Below are 17,796 nucleotides of genomic sequence, written 5' to 3' on the forward strand. Positions count from 1 at the left end.
TTAGGCGAGCAAAGATATAGGGCAATATAATATTTCCCGGACAGTCAGTTTACTGGGTTAGAACAGTTGTAGCTCAATATTATTATTTAAATATCTAGAAAAAAGATAAAACCCATATACTCTGTGATAAGAATGAAACAGAAATGATAATGTAGTAATAAAATGGCATGAAACAGAACAAGATTTTGAAAAAATAATAAAATTTTATTAAATTTACACTCAGAACAATAAACAAACCAACATGATGTAAACAGGTTAAACATTTTTCGAAAATGCTTTCCTAAAGATTTGGAACTGATTGATTCCACAACATAAATACATTAAATTGACTGTTAAAAAAGAATGAAAGGTATAACTTCTGAGCTACAACAGTAGGCTGAAGGTGATTCACAATGAAAAGTAACATAAATTAAAGCACAATTTAATTATGAAATTATGAAGACAAAAAAATTATTAACAGTAGCAAAAATATTTTTATAATAATATTAGTAGATATAATTCATTCACCGTATCAGAATAGAAGTGAACAAAAGAATATTGTTGCATTGGGGGTTGATAACACCAGTAATATTGAAATATATTGGTAGATTAAACGAGTACTTGGGCAATATATTTGAAAGAATTACTGGCCTGTAATACGATGTAACACATTCAATAATAGGAACTGGTTCAAAACAGTTTCAAATATCATGTAATTATTCTGAAATAAATACAACCATTTACTTTGTACAATAAGGGTAATAATTTGTACAAATAGATTCATAAGAGATGTTCATAGGAGAATTCTCAGAAGAATCTAAAATTAAAACAGGAGTAAAGCAAAGGGATAGTTTATCACCAATTCTTTTTAACTTTGTCTTAGAAAAAGTAAGAGAATGGGAGAAAAAGGTGAAAAAAATTGGAATACATCATGAAATAAAACTAGGTCTGAAATTGAAAATTATTTGAATTAACTGCCAAACCTTTGCTAATGACACTGCAATTTTCTCAAAAAATCTCTCACAGTAGCAGAACAACAAACCACATAAAAGAAATCGCAGAAAAAGTAGAGCTAAAAATTTTGTTCAATAAGGCGGAATTCATGACCAATTCATGACAAAGATTCAATTCAAAATATGGAAAATCAACAAAGTTAATAAATTTAAATATTAATATTAACAGATCAAAATTATTTAATAACTTTACAAATAAATTAAAAAAATAATAACCAATTTTTTATTATATAAGAGAATACTTATGTTTATGATAAAACACAAATGTTGAAATCAGATGGTGTTATATTCAAAAGCTAAATATTTTTTATAAAAAAGAAAATTGCGAAAAAAATCGGTAAAGAGGATACGATGTAAAGATTTATTTTTAATATAAAATTTTACGATAATCGATTAAAAAAAAAAAAATCAAGGCAAGTGGAAAAAGTCGTCGATTTCGGAACAGTTTCTACGAGACGTTTCTAAAATTCTGTCTCACTGGAAACCACATACTACATTCATTCCAAAAAAGTGGATTATAACCCCTTTAAATCCCCGATTCAATAATTTTTTGGTTGTGTGTATCAACTACAATATAAAATTAATTTTTCAGCAGATTTTTTAACATTGTCACGAGTCATTACCCACAATTGAAGAAAAAAATTAACAAAGTATTCAAAGAATACTTTGTTGATCAGCAAATAAATTCACCAATAGTTATGTTTAAACTTAATGATTTGATTTAGATATTATTGTAACATTAATGTACATTAATACTGCCAACTTATAGCATATTATTCTATTGTTTTCACTCCATCGTTTTGATTAAACATTATCTAATATTTAAACTTTTAACTAAACAGCTACTTAAAAAATTCCAGTAATAACTGGTTTTAACTTTAAGCCAATGTATTTTGATTAAATACATAGAATAATTAATTTTTTTCTTTTTTTTTGAGGAAATGAACCAGTCATTACTCCAAAAAAAATTCTCAAGCTATAGATGCACATCAAAGTTTCAAGCAGCAGTTTATTCACAACAGCCTTGATATGAAAGCTGTCAATGCAAATTGGTTCATTACATTAACTGAAATAGTCGGTGTATGCAATAATCCTTGGTGCATGCTTTTTTTTAATTTCAAGATTAATTAATCTTTCTACACACACCCTTTTTCAGTATATGCCATAATCCCTAATGCATACATTTTACTATTATCGGTTAGTTATTTAATAAATAAATTGATAAACGTTTTACTAATAAATTAGATTGTATGGCTATTTTTCAATAGACTTTTCTTTCTTTTTCCTGTTTAGCCTCCGGTAACTACCATTTAGATAATTCTTCAGAGGATGAATGAGGATGATATGTATGAGTGTAAATGAAGTTCGACCATTCCTGAGATGTGTGGTTAATTGAAACCCAACCACCAAAGAACACCGGTATCCACGATCTAGTATTCAAATCAGTGTAAAAATAACTGGCATTTTACAATAGACTATATTGCATAATCTTCACCTAATTTATACTGTAGCAAATTTCAACCGATTGCATCATCTTTTTTTTAAATTGTGAGAATTCATTTTATTTTTTTAGAATATCAATCATAGTATCTAAACAACAAAAGCAGTATATTTAACAAATTAAAAAATGATTAGAAATTTCAGTTTATAAAAACTAAAATGTGGCCATGAAAGCATGGACAAACCATGCATTTTTATAAACCATTTTTTATAAAAATAATGTCAAATTTTAAAAATGAGAAAATTATATTAAAGTATAAATGTCATAGCAATAAATATTATATTAAATACACAATTTAAATGATTTACCTATTTCAGAAAAATCAATTTTCTAATTTTTTATCATTACTACACAGGCACAGCACGTGGCTTTATAATTAATAATCAGTAACCAGTCAAAACTGAATATTAATTTGTATAATTAATTTAAATACTTACAAATTATTATTCCTCGAATAAATATGCCGCTTTTCAATAAAATTACCCAATTTTACCTTAAAATAGGAAATTAACAATTTAAGCTAATACAAAACGATCTGATCTGTTCACTTACATGGTATAATATGAACAAGTTACAACAGGTTTGTGCGTCGACAAACGATTTGAGTCGCGTAATAATCGTCCGCGGTCAACTATTTTTGTTTACTACATTAATTTTTTAGAAATACGTTTATAACTCTTAAATAAATAATATTTTTAAATACAACTAAATAATATATATTAATTAATGTCTTAATTATAATTAGTTAGTAGATTTATTTGTTTATTTATTCACACAAATAGGTACTATTTTAAATATCAATCTATCAAAATTTAAGTTGGAATAATAGAAACAGCTGTTTTTTTCATCAGTTTTACTTAACGTTTACAATTATTTAGTTTTACTTAACGTGTACAATTATTTGTAATATTAATTCTTTTTACAATAGAAAATTTAATAAATAAAATTAAAAATATAAATAGCAAACAATATTAAATAAAAATATTTTTAAAATATACATCTTTCGAAGAAATACCGTAATCAGTTTAGCCTGATAACCTACTACGGTCATATGTTTCATGCTTTTTAATTAACTTTAGGCAGTTAGTCTACGTATTGTACACAATAAAGGTAAACTAACATCTAAAGAACTATCTACATAAAGGTATTAAATTCTTATTATCGGGGATTTAAAGGGGTTATAATCCACTTTTTTGGAATGAATGTAGTATGTGGTTTCCAGTGAGACAGAATTTTAGAAACGTCTCGTAGAAACTGTTCCGAAATCGACGACTTTTTCCACTTGCCTTGATTTTTTTTTTTTAATCGATTATCGTAAAATTTTATATTAAAAATAAATCTTTACATCGTATCCTCTTTACCGATTTTTTTCGCAATTTTCTTTTTTATAAAAAATATTTAGCTTTTGAATATAACACCATCTGATTTCAACATTTGTGTTTTATCATAAACATAAGTATTCTCTTATATAATAAAAAATTGGTTATTATTTTTTTAATTTATTTGTAAAGTTATTAAATAATTTTGATCTGTTAATATTATGCAACCTAGTCTATTTTCACATTTAATTAATATAACCTCCAATGTCATTTTTATTGAAAATAAAGAGAGAGAGAGTTTGAGAGGGGGTTCGGTAACCTAGTTGAATTTTCATTTTTTTTTTTTTTTTAATCTACGTATGTGTTATATACATTATTTTTTTGTTTAGCTTATTGTATTTCAAATTTTTCAATACAAGCCGGTTTTGGTTATTTAACTCATGTAGGATGTTTGTATATTTTTTAACTTTATCATTCTAATACAATATTTTTTATTAAAATGGGAATGCAAGATACTCTCATTTTTACTTTTCGTACGAAGTAAAGGCAGTATTGTGATCATAGAAAATTTCAGATTTCAACGGAAGTATCCATTTTGACCATCCCTGAATCTATTTTGACTAATTTCAGCGTGACGTCCGTACGTACGTATGTATCACGTATAACTCAAAAACGATTAGCTGTAGGATGTCGAAATTTTGGATTTAGAACTGTTATAACGTCTAGTTGTGCACCTCCCCTTTTGACTCCAATCGACTGGACCAAAAGTGTCCAAAAAAGCCCAAAATCCAAAAAATCTGGATTTTTAATTTTTTCTTAATTGCAGTAACAAGCTCTCATTGAGAGCTATTGAACGATATGTAATAAGTGGTACTTATATTCGTTGGTTTCATAGTTATAGCCTAATGAAATTAATGAAATATTTGATATTACAGGGGGAAGGCACATCCGTTCAAATCCGACTTAATCTCCTTTTTTAATTTAACGGTGCGTCCTAGAGATTTTTAAAGGCTTAACCAAAGAGTACTTTGCGATCACCCGGAACGATAGGTCCCCTAGTCCCATGCATCTAGGTCCAACCGTTCTCGAGATTCTAGCGCGAGCGAAACGGAATTCCGGCTACCAAAATAATTCTCAGTGAATCCACTCTTTCATCAATCATTAGCTTTATATAATTAAAAATTTTAAAAAATGAAATTATTAAATTAAATAATCTGCAATCTTTAACTTATTAATATTGTTTTTACACAGTGCCCGTCCAGGGAGAGTATGTAACTATATCGTATATTAATAAACAATACACAGTTGTATTAGGCTTAAAATTTTCTTCTGCTTCAACTTTAATTTTTAAATCTATTACACCCATCTTTACTGATTCATATTGTCGCAAGCAATCTATCACATATAAAGGCTATTTGTTTTTATAATCGGTAAATGATGATGATGATGTATCCAATTTTTATAGGATACTTTTTTGAAAATTAATAAACAAACCTATATATTACTTTTGATTCCCTTGTAAATCTTCATACGGATATTTATTTGAATTTATCATTACATAATATTTTTTACATTACTAGAATCAAATTCTGACGTGTGCTTCAGTGTTATCTTTCCAATCGGTTTGAAAACCTATAATAACATAGCGCGGTTTATCTATTTGAGACAAAGTTGTCACGTTCCATATAAAAGAATTCGTTTGAGGAACCGCTGTATTTTCATGAAAATCCCACGCTCTGAACTTCGTACATACATCTTTATTTTGATCTTTTATCTTAGCTAATCCCAATTCATATCCAGGCGCGCCTTTTAAATTTGGAACAACCCGTACGACGTCTGTTAATTCTATCTTAGATTTATGATCGGGAACCGTAGCGCATATCGCGTTTAAATCACTATCAAATCGCCTCAACACTAATTCCTGTCAATTGTTTATGATTATTTTTTTATAATCTTCGGAAAAACCTAACAACATTGATAACAGTAGGCATTAATTAAAAGTACCATTCTCATTTAAATCGACTTTATTTTTTCCACTGATCCATCCGGCTATTTCGGTCGATGGTAGTAGAGAGTTTGTCACTGAAACAGCGTTTTTCATAACCGTGGTCACGCCTAAATTTTTTACCGACGGTATTTTTTGCCCGTTGATAAGATATCGTACATCCTGGAATAAAGAGGCAACAGCAAAATTAACTAATTCTGAAGTATTATATATATTATATAATTATAATATTATATATATATATATAATAATAATAAAGCCTGTTCATAAAGTATGCTTTTCAATAGTTAAACATGAAAAAATGGAATTTAGCAAATGCTCCTACCCAAATTTGCATGAGATTTGCATCTCATGCAAATCTGCATGAGCTGCAGATTTTTCTGCATGAGATCACCAGGCTTCCCGCATTCAGGACCCCCACCAGGAAACAACTTAGGACTTATAAAAAGAAAGGGTAAGATTGTGAAATATGATTTTGAAGAGCATTAAAAAACAAAATTCTGACTTTATAAACATCTCGCTATGACTTCTCTAACCTAAATGGCGGCTGTATAAAATTTTTTACAGCTGGTTTTGAAGGTGGTCTACGGTAGAACCCAAGTAGTAGTTGCATTAAAAAATGATTAAAATCATTCAGTGAATTTTATTTTTTTTAATGTTTTACGGTTGAGCAGTTATTTAAGAGGTAATGTATGGGCCACTTTTGAAACTAATTTAAAAAGAAAAAAAATGAAATTGTCGCAGTTGGAAAGGTTGTTATAGCCTGAAGTTTTTTCATCAAATTTTATTTAATGTCCTTTAAAAAAATGCATCACAATCCTACTCTTTCTATTTAAATTTTTTATTTCCTGCGGAGATCCTGGTTGCTGAGGATGGGATAGTCTCAAGCCAAAAATATCTGTTTTTGAGGTAGGAAAATTTTCTAAATTACACTTTTCTATGTTTAATGATTGAAAAGATGTCTTAGGATTCCTAAATTTTATTAATATATGTATATACAGTGCGTATGAACCCTCATTGAAAAGAACCCTCCCAGTAAAATATTTTTTGTGAGGTTTCTTACCTCACTCGAAATTGGTTATCTGAGAATTGTTCCAAAGACCTCATTTTATTTATAATTAATATTTTCATGTAGTTACCTTAATATTATGTCACGTATATATATTTCAAATAATTAATATGGATTTTAGTCACATAAGTTTTTTTTTATTTTGTGATGCTGCTCTGATCAAGAGTTCACCACGATTTCCCTTGTCCCATCTGGATAAATACTGGGGCATATCCTTCCTTTTATTTTTTAAGTACCATATCTACACATTCCTGACATGACTATGTAATATATTATTATTTACCTATTAGATTAGAAGATATATTTATATTTTACTGTTTATAATTTATAATTTTTTCTTGTTTAATATGGTTTTTAATTTGAGTTAAATTAAAAAACAGCCAATTAGGATATTTCTATGTATTTTTTTAAAAAACGGATTTTTTTAATAAATTGATCGGTTGTACAGAAAAGTTTGTAAAATAAAATAAAACCCTAAAATACCATCAATTTTTTATTTTTGGTTTAAAAGCAAGAAATTTATGAACGATTCATTTACACATACCATAATAACTATTCTTCGAAATTAAATTTAAATCAGATTTGTTTTCAACAATAAGTTTTGATGTAGAAAGCATATTTAATTATAAAATGATTAAATATTTAACGAATAACGCCGGACAATTAATTTCATTAAGCTATAAAATTGTCATTAAATATCTTGTTATTAGATTAATCACCCCCCTTAGAAAACGGTGTATTATATAAGAAAAAAGGTACATTCAGAAGCGGATGGATGACACGAAGTCGTCAGGGTAGACGAAATGCCCTTGAAATATGATGTTGGTGGGGGACAGATGTGTAGGTGGAAGTGAGCAGGCGTGTGGCGCTAACAGCAGGGGCTTGTCCGGGGGCAGATAGAGAAGCGTTGCTTTAGTCGCGGGGAGGCTGAGCTGGAGTGCGTGATAGAACTAGCATGAAGGAACGCAAACAAGAAGATATTTCGCTCGCCACAAATATCGCATCTGCTAATACAATTAGTAGTGTGGTATCTTCAACCGGTCAGTTTATAAAATCGTGTTATTTTATGTATTAAAAAGGTCTTTACATATATAATTTTTTTTAAATTTCCCCCAAAAAAATTATTTGTACATATGCGCGCGCACCCACCCACATATACGTAGATGCTTATAATTTTATAAAATTGAATAAATGATTGTAAACATTTAAAAAACATACCTGTACGATTAAAATTCATTGCATAAACATAAATGTTTACGCAATACTTTACAAACTTTTCTTAATTTTTAATTTTACATTACTAAAAATATTTTTTTAGTTTTTCTTACAATCAGTTGGTACTCGGTTCGATTCCCAACAAAAGTAGATCAAAAAATATTATAAATAAATGTTATGAACGAATTAATTAGTTATTGAATTTTAAGTAATTTATTTAATTACTGGAAAAGGTTGATACTCGTATTTAAAATTTTTCCTTCTGAAAATTAGTAATATATATTTTTAAAGATTTCAAATCTTTAAATTTTTAAAGATCTGAAATTTGTTTTTAAACGTATTAAATGTTCCGACATGTTGAAATTCATTCCTTGGTTAAACCTTGAATCATTAATCTGAAAAAATCCGATTTCTTTGACTATTCTTAAAATTACCTGGGTATAGTTCACTTGATATAACAAATAAGGTAATATACCGAATGTCCTAGGTTTCATTATCAATTTGGTTTTGATAATTTTTCATCATTTACTATTTTATCACATCTCAATTACAAGTTAATAATTGGATTCATTCATTAAAGGGAAAAAACTCGAAAAATATCAATTTTTAAATAAAAGCTAAAGATAGGAAATATATACATCGAACATATACGGATTTTAACATGGAAAATAGAATAAATGAAATGATAGATATAAAGATGCCAAACTCTTTCCGGGAATTGAACTCGTGATCAGCTGATTTAGAAGCCAACTCCACTGAATGCCCCCTACTTAAACTTTTGTCAAGGTCAACTGTAAAAAAAAAAAAGCGAATATTATTTATTTCTGTACTTCATTATCCGTTAAGCCGGCAAACTTGATCGGCGAAAATTTACGCAATTTATTTTTGCCGAATAGCACAAGCTAAACGAGCCTTCAGTAAGAAATATAATTTGTTTACATCAAAAATTAATTTAAATGTCAGGAAAAGATTTTTGAAAGTGTATGTTTGGAGTGTCGCTTTATATGGAAGTGAAACTTGGACAATCGGAGTATCTGAGAAGAAAAGATTAGAAGCTTTTGAAATGTGGTGCTATAGGAGAATGTTAAAAATCAGATGGGTGAATAAAGTGACAAATGAAGAGGTATTGCGGCAAATAGATGAAGAAAGAAGCATTTGGAAAAATATAGTTAAAAGAAGAGACAGACTTATAGGCCACATACTAAGGCATCCTGGAATAGTCGCTTTAATATTGGAAGGACAGGTAGAAGGGAAAAATTGTGTAGGCAGGCCACGTTTAGAGTATGTAAAACAAATTGTTGGGGATGTAGGATGTAGAGGGTATACTGAAATGAAACGACTAGCACTAGATAGGGAATCTTGGAGAGCTGCATCAAACCAGTCAAATGACTGAAGACAAAAAAAAAAAAAAATAATGAAATTAGAAGAGGAAAATAAGGTTTCAAGACAAGATCGAGTTTTTTAAAGGATAAAAACCAATTAAAAGTAAATTCCAGTGAGATGAAAGAAGGTTTCTTAATGAAGTGCTATGTGCTATGAATCAGCAAAATAAGGAGGATAAAGAGTGGGAAATAAAGGAGAGGTTAATGGTGGAGCCTTCAATGGATGAAGTGTTCTGAAGGGAATTCAAAAGTTGAAAACTAGAAAGTCATCAAGAATTTCTGGTGAACTTCGGAAAGAAGTATAAAAACTTGATCAAACAGATACATAAAGTAATATTATGGTATGGCCTGATGAGAAAATGCTAAAGATTCTGAGAAAGCATAGCATATTAATATATAATACAATTTTCTTTATTATTCATAAATATTGTCTAGACAGTCAAAACTATTCAATATCGAATATGGTCAAGACACTTAAAACTATTCATTGTGTAAAAAAATATTTGGGAAAAAGTAAAAAAGTTAGGAAAAAATTTAGTATTAATAATGCCAGTTTTTAAATAGTTTATTAATGTGTTCATTCCACATTAATTTTTTATCTATGTATACTCCTAGGAAACACACACAGCCTGACTTTTTAATGTTGACATTGTTAAGACTTAATTCTAAATGTCTTTCAGTTTTATTTTAGAAGAGAGTATTGTGTCTTGTTATGTTTATCCCTTCGATCGATCATATTCTTCCACTCAGTTGTTCATTTTACTTAACAAGTTTTGACTAATTTCTTCTACTTGTAAACTGAATTTTTATTAGTTATAAAATCAGCATTAGAGTGGAGTATTAGATTTCAGTTTCCATTACCATCCACAAATAATTTATTCAGTGTATTCGTATAAACAATGAAAAGTAGTGGGCCCAGTACAGAACCTCGTGACACGCTGCATTTTATTTCTCTGAACCCCAGTTTGTAGTTGCCAGTTCTGTTTGATTTTTCAACATATTGTTTTATATCTGATAGGTAGCTGTTTAACCACTTACTCTAGTGTGACATCTCTGATACAATCTCTCGACAATGTATGTTTTAGATACATCAGGATTATAGATTCTATGTACAAGAACGAAAATAGAATTGACAGGATTTTTTTGGTAATATTCTACCCAAAGAATATTGACATATGCTAGTAAAGTAAAACATGAGTATGAATGTGGTTTTCAACTAGGGAAGGACTTCATCGAACAAGATATTTTCCATAAGAAGACATGTAGAGAGGTTGGGAATATAGAATGAATATACTCTATTTGTTTATATATCATATGATAGTAGTCATAACATTGTGGTTGGGATTAATTAGGTGTTTGATGATAGAGTTTGGATCCCCAAAGAAAATGATAAATCTGATGAAATAACAGTCAATCATTCAGAAAGAGTGTTTGTTGGCCATGACTTATGCAGTCTTTTCCAGAGTTTTGTTAAGGGGATGTGTTTTCCTTCTTTCTTTTTAGTATACTGCTGGAAAAAGTGTTTAACTAATAGAAAATTCATCTTCACACATTAGTCCACAGCAGGAATTATTATAAGAAATGTGCAAATGAAAGTTATCTTTTTAATAAAAATGAAAGCTGTGTACGCGAACTATACAGAAGACTGGAGGATAGGATAAGGTGATCTGGCCAAATAAAAATGAAATATATATATATATCATAATCACTAGTAGAAATCGAAATGACATAACTTTGAAACAACATTATTTTTTAAGATAGAGGAAGAGGAGTTTGACTATGTGATGAAAATTTAAAACTTTTAAATATTTACTGTCTAATGGTAACAATGAGGCGGCGCAGGGTGTATAAAAAAATGATAAAAAACATCCATCTATTAACGGGGCACCCAGGAGAATTCAAAATAAGTTTTATAGTAAATATTTATCCAGAAAAATACAGCTGAGAAATTATTACATTATATCAGTCCATTATAAGGTTAATATTGTTATATGTGTTTACCAGACTTACAAAATAATATCAGTAGATAAAAACAGTTGTTCCTACTTGAAAATATATATGATTAAAATAGATAATGCAGTCTGTGAGATCGGTAATGATTAGAATGTTCGAACCGATAAAGATTTAGAAAAGATCATCCTTAATTTAGTAGACTGCACAAAGGTTGTAGTGGATAGGGCATAAAATGGGATCACCATAATGGCTGAGACATAAAAAGTAAAAGACAAAAAGAAAATAGAAGTAAGTTTAAATCAATCAGTCATTCCAAACAAGTATTTCACGGGTAGATTTTTTGTAATTATTAAATTCGATAATATTTATAACTAAAAAAAATATGAACTTAATTAGGCAAATCTCGAGATCCTGAGGGTGACCTTGCTCTATAGACTCACTCCTTGACCTTTTAAGTTGAAAATTTAAATGCATCAATGCCCCACATATAGAAGTAAGTAAGTAATCTGACCAAGTTTGGTCAAAATCGGTCCAGTAGTTCTGGAGATTCAGAGGCGATACCGAACATACTCGCACACACACGTACATACGAACATCCGGAAAATTTCCATTCGGTTTTTGGGTTCCTTACGTATCAAAACTTCAAGATCTGGTGAAAACCGCATATGCCCAAATTGAACCGATTACCATACTTTCCCTTCTACAGCTATAGCGCTAGACGGAAAAGTAAAAGGATACGAACTGTATAAAGAAGGAATACAATATGCTACATGGTTGAGAAGGTTTTTTCCCTGAGCTTACGACAAAGTGTTATCAGCACCCGGGCCCAATATTACGTTCCCTTATAAAGCTATAGCTCTTCTATAGAGCTAGACAGGAAATTAAAAATTAAATATCTACGATTTTTGTTAATGTTGTCATACTCTGAAGTTTACGTCAAAATAATTGTATTTCAACGCCCATTATAATGAGTGTCACAACCCTATCCTTTCCATTAAAAATTTTGAGTTGCTACCCACTGTAACCACTGGATTCTTGGGATAGGATAGTCTCATATAAAATATTGATCGTTTTGAGATGGAGCATATGTTAAATTTAATTTTTACTTTTCTTGCATCATAGCTCTAAAACTATTCTCAAAAAAGGAAAGTATGGTAATCAGTTAAAAAGTAGGGTATGGGTGATTTCGCATTTCTCAATGTTTCATGATCCAGGGACCCAAAAATAAAAATAAATGGGGAATAATACTCGTATGTACGAACGTACATACGTTAACGTTGTACAACGTTGTAACGTCAATGTACAATGTCGTGTAACGTATGTACGTACATATGTACATGTGTTGGCGTGTTTGAAGCTTAATAACCTTTGACTAGATAAACCGATTTTGATGAAATTTTGTACAGTGAATCATATATGTGTTGCAATTGGTTGGAAAAATTGTTAACCTTTATGTGTTAACTTTTATTTGATGCTGATATGTTTTATAAGAGTGGAAATTTCAATATTTATTACTTTTTAAAAATTACTTAAAGTGATGTCCATTTTTGCTTACACATTCAGCAAATCGATTTTGAAAATTTTGCAAAGCGCGGCGCAATGTGTTCTTTGGGATATTTGTGATTTCCTCTTCACCCTATGTTTTGGGCTGGGGAAGATTTTTTGGTCTAGTCTGGTTCACAACGCTCTTCAGCTGTTCCCATAAAAGAAAGTCGCAGACTGAAAGGTCTAAGAAATGGGGCAAGCGAAATTATGCGATTCCCCAACAAACGTCTCACTGCTGCCATAGATTGTCGGGCAGTGTGTGAGGTGACTCCATCCTGTTGAAACCAGGTTTTCTGAAAGTTAAGATTTGGAAGAGAATGGAGCCTAAGAGAAAATATGTCTCTACCATGTCGTCATAACGTTGAGAAGTCACAGTGACAGCAGAGCCCATCTGAGGAGGCTTCATCTCACATCCAAAGATTTTCAATAAAGTTAGCATTCTCAATGATTTTGGACAACATTTTTCAAAAAAATTGCAGACGCAATACACAATCGTTAGGTTTCAGTTTTTGAACAATTTGAATCTTGTAAGGATGAAATGTCAGATTTTGGAGTATTCTTTGCACGCTTCGACGTCCGAGCTCCAATGACGAGGCAATTTTCCGCACCGAAAAACGAGGACTCCTAACCACTACAACTTTCACGGCATCAATGTTTCCGGCGTACGTACAGACAATACACGGCAACTAGGTATTTTTTAAAGCCGAACCATTCGGTGAAGAAGAAAGTTGACCGCAGGCCGGGATCTCAAAGTGTCGTCCAAACATTTTTTGTGCAGCTGTCACACTGTCACAATGTCGGTAAAACGCCCTTACGGCAATCGCACTATGTACATCAGTGCAGTTTAACGTCTTTCTCCCACTTATGGTACGAAAAGTGGATTCCCAGAGTGCTTGAAACTACGAAAAATTTAAACAGCAATTCATTTTAAGGAAAAAACCACAAAGGATATTAGTAAAAAAACATTTTTTTAATTATGGTGAATAAATAATTAAAATCTTCATATAATGGACTTTTAAATAATAGAATTAGAGTAACTTTGATAAGATTATTTTTACGTATAATATACAAAAAAAACGAAGTTGAAAACTAAACTAATGAGAACATTTTTAAAATCTAATTGTACGTGAAAATTCTAAACTCTCAAAAATAAATTACAGCGGATATACTGAAAACAAAAATTAATTAATAAAAAATAATTTAGACTACATAAAATATGAATCGAAACTAAGAAGGAATTTTTAATTTCTTTCTTTTAGAGAGCTTTTCCTGTTTGCTCCAAAATGAAAAGTGGTGGAAAATTTACTGTACCTTAAGATAAAAATCTAACTTCAAAAATATTAAAAATTTTCAATTTTGGCCCGTCATTATTCAATACTATGCCATTTTTTATTGTTCGTTTAAATGTACGACGCAATGTCAGATAACGTAGTCAATCAAATAGAATATGGCGCACAGTTAAACGGCAGTCACCCAAAAGATAAACTGTAGGGCAACCAGTTTAACTTCAGGGATCCGTTAGCCATTTTTATATTAACTTTTTGTATCGATTTTTTTTCATTTGCAGCCAATTGTTTATCAAGTTAAAGGACAAAACCTGTCTTAATGAATCTTGTCGAATAGAATTATTTTAACCAAACATAACCAGTTTAAATCATTAACTATAACTGCACTTAAAATATTTACTAGTACGTCTATCCTAAAAAAAAAAAAACGTTTTTCAGCATATATTCTTCACATTAAGCACTAAAAAAAAAAAATAATAACTGAGGATTCACCTAACGAAAATTATATACAGATTATTTGCATATAAAACGGATGTTCCCTTACCTTAATTTTCGAAAACAGATTTTTGTTATTTACTCTCTTTGTTAATGTCGTTTTATTAGTAAAAAATTCCAGGGTAAGAATTGAAACAAATTAGATTTGAAACAATTTTTATTGAAAATATTTATTTATAGTTATAAATTAGGGCTACCCTCCGGCTGAAAGAACAGGAATCTGTAGGAACAGCGGTATTCACTCTGTATATTACATTTAAAAAAAAAATAATTGTATGATACTGGTCGTAACGAGTTACAAATAATTTTCGTCTTAAGAATCACAGACATAACTTCATGCGACTATTAATCATCACAGACTATTACATGCGAAAATACTTCACTTTTATCAAATCTGTGATACACACAATTGCACGAGTGTCTTTCAGACAAGTCAATTCACAACTATTCTATGAAAATCAGTGCAGTATTTCTGGAATTACGTTTATTGAAGAGTAAACTGAATTTTAAAATTTATATGCATTTAAGTGATTAATTTATTTTTAATAATACTGACAAATTCGTGAAAGAGTTTACAGAACATAAAAATATTTCGACAAGTGATTAAAAAATTAAGAATTCTTATGATTATACTTGTTAAAATATGTATTATCTTTTTTATTCATCTTGCAGTTTTTTTATAATAAATAACGTAACCTTTTTATGAAAAATTTAAAAAATGCTCGAATTTCGGCTAAAAAAGTATGTTCATACATTTAAAATATATATTTACCGTACCTGTACGATAAAACTGTAGTTCTTTGCGATAATGTGCAATGGACTTTATTTAGTTGAAATGAAACACTTTAAATAAATAGTAACACTGAAAGTAACTAGAGGGAACAAAACCGCATTCTTTTTGATATTATATATTTAACACATTACTAATGGAACACGCGTTTCTAACTACTAAATTTTATTCTTCAAACTGATATTATTATGATACTTGTATTAACAGTAAGTATTATTACGTATATTTCTATTTCGTCCACTCGATTAGCACTAATTATTACCAAGAAGAGATCTTAACATTTGTAGTTTAAGCTTAACAACTCTGTACATTTTAATAAATTAACGTATGAATAAGACTAATTAATAACCTCAATTACAACCTAATGAACAGCCTGTCTTATTAAAATATTCTATCCCTTGTTAGTAGTATTAAAACGTATCAAAATATAATTTTAATAGATACGGTAGGGTTAACGCACAATTTAGAAGGCATAGAAAGCGTGGATATGTTTGACAGTTATCCGGTTATCGTTAGACGGCGTTGTAGGATTACATTCGTATTTCAGTTATGCTATTAAGTTGCTAACTACTTGTATTCCTTTTTAAATGCTAATTGTAATTGATTAAGTTTAGGTTACCGAGTTTGTTAATATCCATTTCCTTCATGATATTGATAAACGGTTCTGCAATCGTGATGTTTATTGGATAGGTAATATAACTTATTTTAGTAAATAATAGTTATCTAAATTGACCTATTGAATTACAAAAATTTTACCTATTCTTTTATGAACTTGTTTTAATGATGCTTCTTCTCTGTTAGTTCAGTTTTAGTTTTGTGTTGTTTACTTCAAATAATGACTGTTTTATTCTTGTAAATGTTGCTTAGTAACATTAGAGATTAAACAAAACTGCTTTCAACTTTTTCATGATCAACAGGTCACATATAATACAAGTAAAACTACGTAACGTAAAATTCGTAATTATAATTAGTTATATTTGAGATGGAATTAAAATTTTTATTCGATTATTAACTAGTGAAAACTGCGTATCTGATTAAGTGAGGAATTTGCCCAAGATAGTATCACTAGAAATTTTCTTATGAATAATGTAATTTCAAGTATTTAAGGTATATTTTCATAATCTTTATAATTTTAATTAATAATATTTCATAATCTCTTTAACAATTGTTATGTGGATACTTACACCTGGGGATGAGGTTAATAAATAAAAAATTGACACATTTCTAAGTAGTTAACAAATGTTAGTTATATATAAGGCGACTTAATGTTATTTTTTAATGATTCTGATTGCCATTGATATTATATTGCTTTTTTTAAGAGTTTAAAAGAACATAAGGGAGAGAAAAAGCAATATAATGTTGCCCATCAACTGTAACAAAATGTTCATATTATTTGAAAATGACACATTTTAATCAGTTTGATTCACTTTTGTTATTAAACTGAACTAGATGACAGAACCTGTTTTCTCTTATGAAAATTTTTCATATTGGATTTAAATTCTCGCAGAAAATTAATTTCAAGCACTAGAATGACATGGTATAGAATATAATTTTATTTTATTTTTTCATTATTGTACTTAATATTACATAAGGAGGTGGATGCTTTTGTTTAGTTCAGGTGTGGAATGAGTTTTCAAAACTTCTAAATTAGATTGTTAGGATTGAATATTACCAAATTTTCTTATTTTTTTTTCATTTGTCTTACATGTGTACAACTCTATGGAGGTTGAACAATGACAACAATGTTTCGTGTTTCTTTACCTTACCAATTAATCTTTTATTTTTTTGTATAATTTGTAGTAACTTTCTTTCTTAGATTCTGAATTAAACTTACTAACTTCATTACTACTCTCAGATTATTCAATTCATTACAAGACCTGTTGATTAGCTTATTATGCCTACTAATTCCGCTCGATTAGAATATTTTTTTTGATGGTTTATTTGAATTTTTGAGGTGTCATCTAACACACAGTGGAAATGAATATATATGACAATTGAGTCCAATATTATAAACATTAAAAAAAAATACTTCAACCATTTTAAAATTTACTTGAAAACACTATAAATTTATCCATTGACTTTATCCATGTCTTTACTAGTACATGGAGGTACTAAAGATATTCTGATTTAAATAATTTGGAATGCATATTTTTTGATACAACAACTCATCCCTTCAGAGCAGATATTTACTTTGTGTAGTGTAATATAAAATACCTCTAAAAGATATGTAGTGTTTAATAGAGG

At 29.3% G+C, this 17,796-nt stretch overlaps 1 protein-coding gene across 5 annotated transcripts in view; it reads left to right on the forward strand.

Moving 5' to 3' along the window:
- The first annotated feature begins 15,620 nt into the window (after positions 1 to 15,620).
- The window catches only part of LOC142321911 (palmitoyltransferase ZDHHC13-like), a 260,499-nt gene continuing 258,323 nt past the window's right edge, over positions 15,621 to 17,796 (forward strand). For 4 of the 5 annotated variants that reach the window (XM_075360423.1, XM_075360421.1, XM_075360425.1 and 1 more), the window contains exon 1: positions 16,056 to 16,242. The gene's annotated coding sequence lies outside the window, so the exon portion shown is untranslated. Of the gene's footprint in view, positions 15,759 to 16,055; positions 16,243 to 17,796 lie in introns of those variants that run through there. The other variant, XM_075360422.1, reaches the window with a different exon arrangement.

The sequence above is a fragment of the Lycorma delicatula genome, chromosome 3, assembly GCF_047948215.1.
Source record: "Lycorma delicatula isolate Av1 chromosome 3, ASM4794821v1, whole genome shotgun sequence".
Taxonomy (NCBI): Eukaryota; Metazoa; Arthropoda; class Insecta; order Hemiptera; family Fulgoridae; genus Lycorma; species Lycorma delicatula.